This window comes from Microtus ochrogaster, chromosome 16, assembly GCF_000317375.1.
Source record: "Microtus ochrogaster isolate Prairie Vole_2 chromosome 16, MicOch1.0, whole genome shotgun sequence".
In the NCBI taxonomy this organism is placed as follows: domain Eukaryota; kingdom Metazoa; phylum Chordata; class Mammalia; order Rodentia; family Cricetidae; genus Microtus; species Microtus ochrogaster.
This window is the reverse complement of record NC_022018.1, coordinates 60464104-60476563: the sequence shown is the minus strand read 5'-3', so window position 1 is coordinate 60476563 and position 12460 is coordinate 60464104. Positions and strand designations below refer to the sequence as shown.

The 12460-nt window shown below is 48.7% G+C and overlaps 1 protein-coding gene across 2 annotated transcripts in view; it reads left to right on the top strand.

Annotated features, from left to right (window-relative positions):
- Nucleotides 1-8771: 8771 nt before the first annotated feature.
- The window catches only part of Golm1 (golgi membrane protein 1), a 38471-nt gene continuing 34782 nt past the window's right edge, over nt 8772-12460 (top strand). For both annotated transcript variants that reach the window (XM_005355306.3, XM_026782942.1), the window contains exon 1: nt 8772-8876. The gene's annotated coding sequence lies outside the window, so the exon portion shown is untranslated. The remainder of the gene's footprint in view (nt 8877-12460) is intronic.

The window sequence follows — 12460 nt, the reverse complement described above, 5'->3', positions numbered from 1 at the left end:
AGAAATGCAGCGGATCAATTTTTCTATACACCATCTGTACAAAGCCTAAATCCAAATACTCACATGGAGGAGAATGCACACCTGATCTGCTAACGTTAGCCCTGGTTCATGATTATGACACTCGTCTGAGTCAGGAATGGAGATTCGAGAATAAGTCTCCAGCAAGAGCCAATCTTTACCAAGTTTACCTGACAGCACAAGTCTCCACGCTGAACCCTGGATCCCACTCCTCCCACAGGTAAGTGCATGGTGATTCCATCCCATAAAAGAGTTGAACAACACAAGAACAGAAGAGTTAAAAATGGGTACAGAGATCAACGGGAGGAGGACCCAAAATAAAGTCTATAACTCAGAGGTAGGGAGGAAGGAGCACCCATAAAACAAGAACAGGGTGATCTGAAAAAGGAACAAGCTGGAAATCTTGGAAGTGAAAAATAAACCATTGAAATAGTGACACAAACTCCCACGCCACCCCCCAAACCCAGGTACGTCTGAAGAGACAGGCTAGTAGTTTGGAAAGCGGTACTGAGAAGCTTCTAGCTATACATCAAAAGGGATGCTATGGAAGATCCTCTACAGCAATCAGATAAGGCAGAACACAGCAAGAGCCGAAAAGAGGTGAGTTTAACTCAGCATCAAGCATGTCATTTAAGCTATAAAGAGAAGATCTGGAGAGGAGACTTGGTGGGCGGGCACTTGTCCGGTACGGATGAGACGCAAGGATTAATCCCTAGCAACAAAAAGGCAAAAACAATAGAACAACACAATTATTCAGAAATGAAGAAACACACAAGATTTCATATAGAAAACCTTTGTTACATCACTAACAAAAAATTAGGAATAAATACCACCCCGGCAACAGGGCAGCAAAACTGCAGCACACTAAACAGTGGAGGGAACAGAATCTTATAAAGAATGAATTTCACTAAAATAAGTAAATTACGGTGGAATTTAATTAGCATTAAACATTGGAGGGCAAAGGTCACCTACTGCAAAGTCTGAGGGAAGCCAACCACCAAGCAGCCAAATTCTTCAAAGAGCTGGAAGTTCAATAAATGTACTTAAATATATGAGAGCCTTAGAGTGTTTACTGTCTACAACCCATTCAGAACCAAACAAAACAAACTCTATTAAAACAAGGATAATAAGAACGCAGAAGAACCAGGTGGCGGCGGTGGCTCACGCTTTTAATCTCAGCACTTGGGAGGCAGAGACAGGTGGATCTTTGTGAATTCAAGGCCAGCCTGGCCAACAGACTGAGTTCCAAGACAGCCAGGGCTGTTACATGGAGAAACCCTGTCTCAAAAAACAAAAACAAAAAGAGCCGAGGAGAAATGCAGGAAATACAAAAGAATGGGCGAAGTATTCATTTTGTTTGTATACATGACTTTGTACATATTATGTTCATATTTGTTAGTATGTATCCTAGAGTTGAATTAGAATGTGCTTAGGCTGAGAATGGTAGCTTCTGCACGCACACCCCATGCTCAAGGTCACAGTGTGGTGAGAGGTTGGGCTTTAGAGCAGGGTTGCATTAGCATGCGACTGCAGTCCCAGAACTAGGAGACAGAGGCAGCCTGAATTTTTGAGTCCAAGGTCAGCCTGGTCTGTGTAGCGACAGCCTGTGTCAGCAAGGACAATGACAGCAAGCAGGGTTCTGTGTGGAAATGCTACTCCCCAGCCCCACCCTCGCCTTCCTTCCCTTTCCTCTTTCCTTATCTTTCCTGGTGAGGCCTGCTGCAGCCCTGGCTGGCCTGGCATTTGTTAGGTGGCCCAGACAGACCGTCAGCCTACACCAGTTCTCTTGCTTCCAAGTTTCAGCCGTGAGAGATACAGGTGTGCACCACCGTGCTTGGCTGAATTCATCTTTCATTTTCCACATTTGTGCTATTTTTGTTTTGTTTCATCGTTTTACCTTTGATTCTCTTTTTTACTTTTTGAGGCAGAGTTTAACTGTAGCTCAAGCCTGACGTGAACCCCTTCTGCCTCAGGTTTTACATACATTCATTTTTAAAACGGGATCTTAGTGTCGAAAGCTTTACTGTCTGTAAATAAGATTTCTGGGTTGTCACAAGAACACTGTGACAACAACAAACAAACACATCCATGTGCGCTTATGTATTCAGTATGCAAAATTTCCTGAAGCTAAAAATTCAGTTACAACTTTTTTCATGAATGTTGTAGTTCCAAAGGTTTTGGTCATGCTAAGGTTATGAGATGAACTGGCAAGTTTTCCAAGACCATAAGCTTTTGAAAAATAAAAATATTATGTAAAGTCCAGCTAAAAGCTCATCTGAAAAACTATTCCATTGGAGATAGTACTTGTTGATTTAATTCTTTTATGCGTGTTCATGCGTGTATATGCGTGTGCTCATGTGCATGTGAAAGCCAGAAGTCAAACCAAATATTTTTCTCCAATCATTATCCACCGTAGTTTTTGAGGCAAGGTCTCTCTCTAAGCACTGGCACTCTGATCCAGTTAGACTGACTGGCCAGCAAGTCCCTGGGATTTTCTGGTCTCTACCTTCCCAGGGCTGGAATTAGAGAATCCTGCAATTGCTCGCAGCCTCTCCTCCCTCCCTCTTCCTCTCCCCCACTCCTTTTCCCCTCCCTCTCCCTCCCCCCTTCCTTTCTTTAACACAGGTGCTAAGGATTGAATTGGAGTACCCATGCTCACTTATTGACTTGGGCCATGTCTCCAGACCCCTTTCTGGCTGTTTTTATTATGAAAATAAAGATTCATAAAACAACAAAATTGTATAATATAAAACCAACATCAGACAGGTGGTGGTGGCCCACACCTTTAATCCTAGCACTTGGGAGGCAGAGACAGGCGGATTTTTGTGAGTTCGAGGCCAGCTTGGTCTACAGAGTGAATTCCAGGTCAGCCAGGGTTACACAGAGAAACCCTGTCTAGAATAAACAAAACTAAAACCAAACAACCAAACAAATAAAACACCAAATTTTAAAGTCATTAAGGTGAAATTTTAGCCCATTGTTTCATCTGCATTTTGTTGTGTCTACTGATGTATTTGAATGCAATCTTGCCCCTCATGTGTAAGAATATTATACATACACATTTATTGTGCACCTCAGAGAATATGCCACATTCTTTCTTGACCACAATAAAATTATCCACCAAAAATAGTGGCAATGATTCTTTGGCCCCATCTTTGTGTCTACATTAGGCTTTCTTTTATTGCTGGGACTGAAACCTAAGAGCAAACATTAAAAGGGAGGAAGGCTTTTTGGCTCATGGTTTTACAGTCTTCACTCCGTGCTGATCTTGCGGCTTTGTTGAGAGGCCTGTGGTACAGCAGAATACTATGGAAGGAGGGCCGGGTAGAGAGTAGTTGCCCATCTGTGCAGACAGAGGCAGAAGGAGGGTGGGATCAGTGACCAGCTAGAACCTTTAAAGGAACATCCCAGTGACCAGACAGAACCTTTAAAGACGCATCTCAGTGACCTACTTCTGAAAACTCCATCCCCTCCCAATAACACCATCAAATCAAAATGCATTAACTCACTAATGATCACTCATGATCACCTCCACGTCTGCTCCCTGCTGCAGGGGAACTAAGCCTTCAACACACCGGCCTCTTCAGGCGGTTCTTTAGAGCCAAGTGTCCGAATTCTCTTCTCACTGTTAGGTTCGTAGATCTAAGCCTCGCCAACGCTGTGTGGCGTCCCCTTCACAGGTCAGCTAGAGCACTCCGTGTCTGTCTCTTCTCACCCTTCTCTGAACCCCCATCATTTCTCCGAATCGCTCATGATAGAATGGAGGATATCTGCTCTTCTTTGCCTGCCTGCTTCTTTTCTCTCTTAGTGATTATCCAGGCTCCTTGTCAGGAAAGTCCCAGTAGTGTGGAGTCTTAATGGGGATTAGTGGCCACTTTTCTCTATAGAGTCTAGAGAAATCCGTACTAGGCTGAGGGACGGTCACACAAATCAGACCCCTCCCGCTGGAAGCTACATTTGGAGTCTTAGCAAGTCCTGGGGTCTGTTGAAGGGTCCCATCCCTCTAAGAAATGGCGGAGGGTAGCAGGAAGAACCCCGGGCAGAGCCGCACATTTGCTTCTGTCCTGGGTATTAAGTTTGATTTCAGCATATTCTCAGGTCTGGCTCGAAGGCCAAAGTTGAAAAGCCAGGCTTTGCTTGGAGTAAATAGGAACCAGACCCACAGACGTATCTCTGAGACGAAAGAGAGAGTGCCGTTGTTGAGATGACATGGCTATACCTGTCAGTGCTAGCCCATCACTGGGTTCCAGGAACAGAGCAATGGACCAGGAAGTTATGGGTCTGTAGTCAGCAGGAAAGGGCCCCGTGAGGACGGTCCATGTCCTAGAACCTGGGCCTGCCTCCTCATGATGGAAAGGACTTTGCAAGTGTTGGGTTGAGGATTCACAGTTGGTGGCGGGGAGTAATTCTGGAATATTCGGGGAAATCAACATAAGCACGAAGTCCTAACAGTGGCAACCCCCTCCTAATGAGGAAAGAGGAATCACTACGGAAGCAGGGTTAGAAAATACTGCACTATTGACCCAACAAGGAACGTGTGCAGTCTTTACAAGCTGGGACCCTCCCCAAAGCCTAGAAGAAGAGATGGCCCTCCAGACAACCAGACTTTAGTGTATAGCTCAGTGACATTTCCAACCCACAGAACTCGAAATACATTTGTGTCACTGGGGCTGGCTCTTGTGGCGTACACCTTTAATCCCAGGACTTTAGTCAAGGCCAGACAAGGCTATATAGAGAGTTCCAGGTCAGTGAGAGCTACACAGTGATATTCTGTCTCAAAAAACAACAAAAAACTGTGTTGTTTTAAGATGTTAAGTTTGCAATAATGTGTTCAATCAGCAAAGAGAAAGCTAAAACAGTATCCAGTCAGTGAGGAAAGACAATGATGGACAGACCTACCTAGGCCATGATCCTGGAAAGCAGGCAGGATCCTATGGCAATCAGGTGGTATCGGCAAGTGAAGGAGAAGAAGGGGCTGTGAGGACCGAGTGTCAACATGTCTGGAAAAGAGCTGCACGTGATGCTGGGACCCAACAATTGGTTAGGGACGATGAAGGTGAAGGGCCGGAGAAGGAAGCTCAGAGCAATGCTCACATACTGAGGTGCACACAGACACATAACAGAAGTGTGCCTGCAGCTTAAACGTTCTAAGGATTATCAAAAAGAAAACAGGGAAACTAGAGAGGGAGTGAATTCTCAGTAAAGAGGAAGTTAGCTCAGCCGAGTGCCTCAGCTCCTAAACACAGACACCTGCAGCTCAGCAACAGACTTGAGAGTCACCGACTTAGGCTCAGCAGGGAAGCATCTAGAACCATCTTTGGGCAGGATGAGGCTATACACACCTGCAGCTCAACAGGTTAGAGAATTGCTGACTTAACCTCACCGCAGAAGTGTCTAGAACCATCTTTGGGCAGGATGAGGCTTCATAGCGACTCATGACTGGTCAAAGTGCAAAGAATGAGCGTCTGTGGAGTGCTCGGCCACAATGGGATGCCGGTACCACATACCCTCCCCCAGACTCCTAAGACAGGGCAGGAAGATTCTAAGGGTCTAAGGTTGAGTAGGGCTGAGGGTAAACAGTGTCTTCTGGACATGATGGGGTTACTGCACCTGCGCACCCACAGGGGCTACGGTTGCCTGCACAGGAACAAGGCAGCCAGCATTCCAGCATGGAGGGAGGAGCGGTACACGAGTGTGTCCCATCCCCGGCTGAGAGACCTTGGTGGGGGAGGAAAAGGCCAGCTTGGAGAGGCCATTTAGCAGGCTCCCTTGCAAGTGCATGGGCGACCTCAAACGGCTCATCACTGAAAGCCGCACCCCAGCATGGGTGCTGACACCCCACAGCTGCATTAGATGAAGTCCCCATCTCGGTTGACTTTCCCTGGTCTACGTGCTCTAGCACCTCCTGAGGCAACATTCAGCTTGGGCAGAATTTCGTGTAACCACCAGGGGAGTGCAGGAAGGCAGGGCTGGTGTCTCAGGTGAGGGCAAACAGCCCTCCTGACCCCCTCTAGGAGGGGCACAGACAAGTAGTGTCACAGCTGCTCTGGTGAAGATGTAGCAACCCCTCTGCTCTAAGACAGCAGTCTGCATCCACCCCTCCCCCAGCTCTACCGTCTTTCTGCCCATCCTCCCACAGCGGCCTGAGCTCGGGCGGGCTGATGCAGACAACAGGTGATTTCTTCCTGATAGTTTGCACTGCAGGCAGACAACAGTCACATCAGCAGCTGTCAACATCTATGACAGTCACTGAAGGGGGAGGTGCTGTTGGCAGCGAGACACTGCCTGTGCTGGTGTAGTCACAAGGCAATTTGACAGGGATACTGTATCTGTTTAACAATAGCTGGTGTCATAGTCTGGGTCTCTTACTCAACAAAACCACACATGGTTCATCTCTACGTCTTCATCTCATCTAAAGCTTTTTAAGGTCATGATCTTGGAGGCAAGCCTGGCTGTTACTGCTTTTTCTACCCTATAAACTTGTAGTGTGTGTGTGTGTGTGTGTGTGTGTGTGTGTGTGTGTGTGCAGCAGGGGAGGTAGCTCAGCAGGGTCAGGGAAGGCTGCTAGACTAACAGGTATTAGCAGGGATTTGTTTTCTGTTCATTAGTAACTGGGCCTAGGCTGCCTCAAGGCACCCTTCAATGGGAACCATGAGAACGCTGTGACCTTACAGCCATTGGGCAGGTTGCTGGATGTATCTGGAACAGTCTGTGCCACCCTCATACCACCTAGCACGTCTTTCCTGGCATGCTGACAGCGCGCCACAAAGAGTCCTCAGCCTAGCCCAGTGGCAGCCTGCACAGTGCCTAGCTAGAGGGAGGAGCTTGCCACTCAGTCCCAGGGTGATTTCTCCATGTCCTGCAACCGCGCTGTGCCGTCTTCAGTAACAGGGTCATGAAGCTTAGTTCTGGCATGCAATCCACAGTGGTGACAGTAATCACCGTGTCCAAGAGCCCCTCGGAACACAGAACACCCCAGCAAGCCCTCCTCGGAAGGTGGTGCACCCTGGCAAGGTGATTCTGAGTTAATAACCTTATGGTTTCAGAGAGAAAGCTCCTCTACCCATACAGGTCTTGGTTTTCTAATTATGAATCCCTGGCAAGAGCGTCCTTAACCACGTCCCTATGTTCGTAGAGAGTCCTGTCTAGAAAGCGTCGTCTTAGTCACTGTTCCATTGCTGTGAAGAGACACCATGACGAAGGCAACCTATGAAAGAAAGGATTTAACTGGGGACTTGCTTACTGTTTCAGAGGGTGGGGGCCGTGGCGGTGGAGCAGTAGCTGAGATCTGATGTCTTACCCACAAACAGGAGGCAGAGGGTTGAGGAACCCGACCTGGCACGGGCTTGTAAAATCTCAAAGCCCATTGGCAGTGACAACCTACCCCCAACAAGGTCATACCTCCTAATCCTTCCTAAACAGTTCATCAACTGGGAAGCAAACATTCAAATAAATCAGCTTATGAGGCCCATTCTCATTCAAACAACCACAGCAGTCTCTGGGGGAAAAGGAAGTGAGGGTTGGAGGTACTGGTGAGGTCATCCTGCAATGCTCAGTTGTTTCAAGGACATGCTCTTTTTTTTTTTTTTTTTTTTTTTTTTTTTGGTTTTTCGAGACAGGGTTTCTCTGTGGCTTTGGAGCCTGTCCTGGAACTAGCTCTGTAGACCAGACTGGTCTCGAACTCACAGAGATCCGCCTGCCTCTGCCTCCCGAGTGCTGGGATTAAAGGCGTGCGCCACCATCGCCCGGCTAAGGACATGCTCTTGAACAGCTTCTTTACCCAGACAGGAAGACTGGGAAGAGAGTCTTCTTCAACTGTTTTCAGCCCTAGCCATGTACTGGGAGCAGTGAGACCCCAGATTCTGAACTTCTTGAAATCCCCTGATCTGAGTGCCTACAGCTGCTCTGAGCACGAGACCTTCAGGAGTTCCTGATGGCAGGAGAGTGGTTTCTGGTGGGTTTGGCTGGGGCGTGGCTATCTCTATATAATCTGCCCCTGAACACAATAAAGGGGGCATTCTTGGGGAATTCGAGGAGGATGACCGGTGTTGCAGTCTCTCTGTCTGTGTGTGTTTGTGTATTTTAACCTCCAGCCCCTTGCCCGAAGCTAGGGAACTGGGTGCCAGCGCACAGAGCGCAGACACAGGGGCGGGGTGCACGGCAGCCATGTATTAAGAAACGGAGGCTCAAAAATGTACAAAAGAATCCCAGCACTTTGGAGGCAGAGGTAGGCAGATCTCTGTGAGTTCGAGGCCAACCTGGTCTACAAATCAAGTTCTAGGACTACACAGAGAAACCCGGGGGGAGGGGGGAGGCAAAAAAAGAAAACAACAAAACAACCAACCAAAACAAAATGACTACGACGACAACAGCAACAACAAAAAATCATGCGAATGATACCAGTGTTCAGAGTCAGAACTCAGAACCGTGCACCCCAATAACTGGTAAATGCTGCCAGAGTTAAGAATTCGGAGGCAGAGGTAGGAGGGGCTCCAGGAGTTCGAGGCCAGCATGGTCCACTCAGCGAGCTCCAGGTCAGCCTGGACTGCACAGTGAGACCTCTCCTGAAAGACAAAATCCTGCTTCGCGGCTACCTCGGAGGTTACCCGTTTGCGGTGTGGAGGCGGGAGGCGATTGTTCTGTTCTGGAGGATTGAGCGCACCGGCGCTAGCACAGGGCGGGGAGCAGGCGGAGGAGGGCGGCGCCGCGGGGCTGGGGCCTGGGCTGCCGCTCGGCCGGAAGTGCCCGCCCGCCCGGGGCGCCTCGGCGGAGAACGCGCTCACTCGCTTCCTAGCTTCCTCGCTTCCTCGCTCCCTCGCTCGCACGGCGACCGGACCAGACACCCCGCAGCCCCGCAGGTGAGCGCCGCGCCTCTCCCGCAGGATGCAACGTGGGCCGCCCTGCTCGCACCCTCTCCGCTCCCGCCTCATCCTCCTCGGCTCAGGGTCACCTCCCCCTTCGCCTCCCTCTTATGTCTCTCCTTCCTTCTCTTCTCTCTCTCTGTCCTCCTCCGGTCTTTCCTCTCCTCTCTTAGTTTCCCCCTTCTTCTTCCCCAGCAAACCCTGCTAGTGGCCCCCGGATCTCCAGGCACAGGCAGCTGTAGCCGGCTGCCTGGGATGCTTCTTGCCGGGGTGGAACTACCGAACTACTTTTGCTCTGTTCTAGAAGCGCTCGCTGGGGTTTTGATACGCTTTCTAAGCTGTATTTAAAAATGTTGGCAATTACTTTAAAGATGTAAGACAAGGTTGGGAAACAATGCCAGTTTTGATGAGTTCTTTCTAGCATTTTTAGAGTGGTGAGTTTGGGGAAGTCACTACGTGCTAGCTGTTTCCAGGTGTCGCATTCGCAGTGTGTGTGTTAAACTTTCAAGGTTTGAGGCTTTCTTTGTCTGATTAGGGGTCTCAGCCCCCCTCCCCCCTTTTCCATACTGAGGAAGGTTCTTTAGAAGCGGAGTAAAATGCACGCGTTTTATGAACTGTTTGTTCAGCAGTGATAGAATGAGTGACCGTGACTGAATGAATTGCGGACAGCTTGGGTCAGATTTGACAGTTGTGTTTCTGAAGGTGAGGGCTGGGGGCTGGGAAGCCACCAGCGGTACTGTTGAGTCTGAGTTAGCACACTGCAACTTCGAGAGCTGGTCCCCTCACTACAGGCAGGAATAATTTTCCCTCGCAAACAGAAAACGGTAGCCAGTGGCTGTAGACAATCTTGTCAGGGTGGACCTGCCTGAAAGTGTTTAGTGAATGATAAGTTGAAGTCTTAAAACACGGAAAGAAATTATGTTGGTTTTCAGGCCTAATTCTTCCTCTTGGGGAATGATTTTTATATTTTGCACATTTAAATGAATGAATTTTGTACAAAAATAACAAATGTTGCTTGCAGGGAGCCTGTGTGTGTGTGTGTGTGGGGGGGGTGATGGGACCCTGTGACCTGTTCTGGCTGTTCGGCCTTGAAGTCCATCTGCTTTGTAATTACTGGTGACTCTCAGCTGGTGATTGGTGGGGGATGGGAAGGGTTTACATTTGTTTGTTTTTTAGGCCTAGAGCACAAAGAGTATGAGCTCTTTTTGTGTGTTTCCATGGCCACCTCAGCAGGGAAGGCCTGCAGTGTCCTGTGAAAGACAGGACCTGGGTATGAGGCCTGTGAGGGGAGGTTTGGAGGGCTGGGAAAGGGAGTTTGCTGGAAGCAGGGGCCTGAGGAGCAGCCCTTGGGAATCCTGGGGTGCCTAGGGGAAAGGAAGCCCGTGAGCCCTATGTTTTACCCTCAAATTTCTTTACATGGTTGTCATTTTTTTTCTTTAAAAAAAAATTAAAGATTCCTTTACTTTAGGACCTAACATGAAAAATAACATCTGTAGTTTTTTGTTTTTGTTTTTTTTTTTTAAAGGCATTCTTGTTTGGGAAAGGGAAAAAATAAAGGTAGGAGGTGTGGCCTTCAGATGCCTTTCCTCTCCTGCTGGGGAAATGGCTAGGGGTGTGTACAAAAGTGTCAGTGCAGGACTGCATTCCCAGCTGGGTAGACAGGACAGAGGCCCCTGGTGTGGTCGACCAGGGCCCAGGGGACTCCATGAAAGGCCCTGGCTCAAACAGCGCAGTAGAGATCTGTAGAGGAAGATGCTGGATGTGGCAGGGCATCCTCCTCATGTATGTGCACACCAACATATGAACATGTGCGCACATTGACATAAACGTGCGTGCACATCAACATATAGACATGCATAGCGCGCAGCCAGGCTTTAGCTTCAATCTTAGAAACGTCAAGAGGTATTAAACACTAAAAATTCTTTGACAGTTTCACACCTGAAAACCTCACAATGTCTCAGGCCAGTTTGCTTCCCAGGTTTTTGAAGTGTGATTATTTGGGGAGAGACTTGGCTTGAAGGTTTCAGGTGTTCCCGATTCTCCAGAGTGACTTTCTCGAGCTTCGCCAGGTGTTGCTTTAACAGGACGCAGCCTGACCGAGATCTGAGCGCCTGCACAGATGCGCACGTAATGACAGTTACACGAGACGGCAGCTTATGCCACAGCCTGATCGTTTTCCTCTCCAAAGCCGGCTCTCCTGTATGTGTTTTTACTTCTATATAAATAAATGTGCTGATTGTCCTCACAGTATTTCTGAAGACTCAGGTTTTATTTTAGCTGCGGTTGCTGTAATGTCGGTGGAGAACCATGCTTCAATTCTTTCACTTAGTTCAGGATCCATTTCCTGTCCGGTCTGCTTCTATCCTGAGGGCTTTGACTTTGCGTGTGGCTCCTGTGCAGAGCCTGTGCCTTGCCTGACCTATCTTTGTGTTGCTTGTGTTTCACTTGTGCCTTTCACGCCATCCTAAGTGCTTGCTATTTTCCTGTAAGGTTTCCTGTAGCTAAAATCCGCCATGTTCCCCACTGTGTACGGGCCAGCTAGATAGTTGGAAAGGTGACAGGGACGTGCCTGTGGGAGAACGTAGATTTGTGCTCCCACGTGTCCGAATACTGTCAGTGTTTTACGATCTCATAACCCAGCTGGTGAGAATCAATGAAGGACGACTTCTTGGTGTCCACTGTATGCAGATGTAATGCGGCACCCTGCTCCCCTGCTCCCCCCCCCTCCCCTGCTCCCCTGCTCCCGGATGAGAAGGAGTGTTTCTCCTCTCCAGCTCACTGCCGCACCTCCCACAGCCTCTGGGATGTAGTGTCCCAAAGGAGACAGCTGGTCTTCTGCTTAGACAGTTCTCACATCTGAGCCCCACGAGGCCAGGCTAGCACTCTCCCCTTTCTGTACTTCCGTGGTTAAACATTTTCTTGAAGGTGACTGGTTTCCTTGATATTCTCTTTAGGTTTCTTAACCGCCTTGGGCAACAGTCTCCAGGTGAGCTGGCTAGTTTGGGTTTTTTGTTTTGTTTTTAATAAGTTTGGTACAAGCTAGGGTCATCTGGCTTGTGGGCATGTCCGTGGTGTATTTGCTTGATTAAAGATTGATGTAGGAAGGCCACGCCCACTGTGGGGGGTGGGGGGGGAGGTGGTATTAGAAAGCAGGCTGAGCAAACCACAGAGAGCCAACAGAGAGCAGCGTTCCCTCATGGTCTCTGCATCAGTTCCTGCCCTGAGTTCTTGCCCTGACATCCCATCTGTGATGTGGGAACTGTATGAGTCAAACCTTTTCCTCCCCAGGCTGTTTTTGGTTGTGGTAGAAACCAAACCAGGACACCAGGGTCAACCCTACAGAATGGCCTGCAAGTCACCTGACTCGGATGGCAGAATCTTCCCTATGTCTCTTTGGAGACCCTCCCCTACTACCTTGTTCTTCTGGTGGTGGTGCCCAGCCCAAGGCACCCTTATGGAGGGGACCTGTGTTTCCACTTCCTGGTGCGCATGTGACATAATGGTTGAATTAAACAGGGAGGTGTGGCATGCCCCGAGATGCAGTTCTCAGAGTGGATTAAACAGGGAGGTGTGGCATGCCC